Source organism: Suricata suricatta, chromosome 3 (assembly GCF_006229205.1).
Source record: "Suricata suricatta isolate VVHF042 chromosome 3, meerkat_22Aug2017_6uvM2_HiC, whole genome shotgun sequence".
NCBI lineage: Eukaryota > Metazoa > Chordata > Mammalia > Carnivora > Herpestidae > Suricata > Suricata suricatta.
The window spans coordinates 68914979-68916279 of NC_043702.1; positions in this window are offsets into that span (position 1 = coordinate 68914979).

Below are 1301 nucleotides of genomic sequence, written 5' to 3' on the forward strand. Positions count from 1 at the left end.
TTCCTGTCTCACATTCAGGTCCTTCATACATTTTGAGTTTACTTTTGTGTGTGGTGTAAAAAAGTGGTCGTTTCATTTTTCTGCATGTTGTTGTCCAGCTCTCCCAGCACCACCTGTTGAAGAGGCTGTCTTTTTTCCATTGGACACTCTTTCCTGCTTTGTCAAAGATTAATTGGCCATATACTTGTGGGTCCAGTTCTGGGTTCTCTATTCTATTCCATTGGTTCATGTGTCTGTTTTTGTGCCAATACCATACTGTCTTGATGATGACAGCTTTGGAGTAGAGGCTAAAGTCTGGGATTGTGATGCCTCCCGTTTTGGTTTTCTTCTTCAATATTACTTTGGCTATTCGAGTTTTTTTGTGTGTGTCTGGTTCCATATGAAGTTTAAGATAGTTTGTCCTAGCTTTGAGAAGAATGCTGGTGCAACTTTGATGGGGATTGCATTAATGTGTAAATTGTTTTGGGTAATAATGACATTTTAACCATGTTTATTCTTTCAATCCATGAGCATGGAATGTTTTTCCATTTCTTTGTGTCTTCTTCAATTTCCTTCATAAGTCTTCTATAGTTTTCAGCACACAGGTCTTTTACATCTTTGGTTAGGTTTATTCCTAGGTATTTTATGGTTTTTCATGCAATTGTGAATGGGATCTGTTTCTTGGTTTCTCCTTCTGTTGCTTCATTTTTGGTGTATAAGAATGCAACTGATTTCTGTACATTGACTTTGTACCCTGCAACATTACTGAAGCACATGAAGATTTTAAACACCATTAGTCATTAGAGAAAAGTAAATTTATTTATTTTTCTTTTTTTGGTGAAGTATAATTGACAAAATTGTATCTCTTTAAAGTATACAAGATATTTTGATGTACATATATATTGTGAAATAATTAGCATAATCAAATTAATTCATATAGCCATCATCTTATAGTTACATTTTTTCCTTTTGATGAGAATACTTAAGATCTACTCTTAGGAAATTTCAAGTATACAATACATATACTTATTAATTATAGCCACCATGCTGTACAAAAAATGCAAATTTAAACCACAGTAAAATACCAGTATACTCTATTAGAATGACTAAAGTTTAAAAGACTGACCCTACCAAGTGTTGGCCAATGTATTAGTTTCCTAGCACTCCCACAACAAAGTACCATAAAGTAGGTGTCTTGAACAACAGTAATTTAATGTCTCACAGTTCTGAAGGCTAGGAGTCTGAAATGGGTCAGAAGGGTTGGTTGGCTCCTTCTGAGGGCGGTAAGGGAGAATCTCCTCCATGCTTCTCTCCTGGGTTGT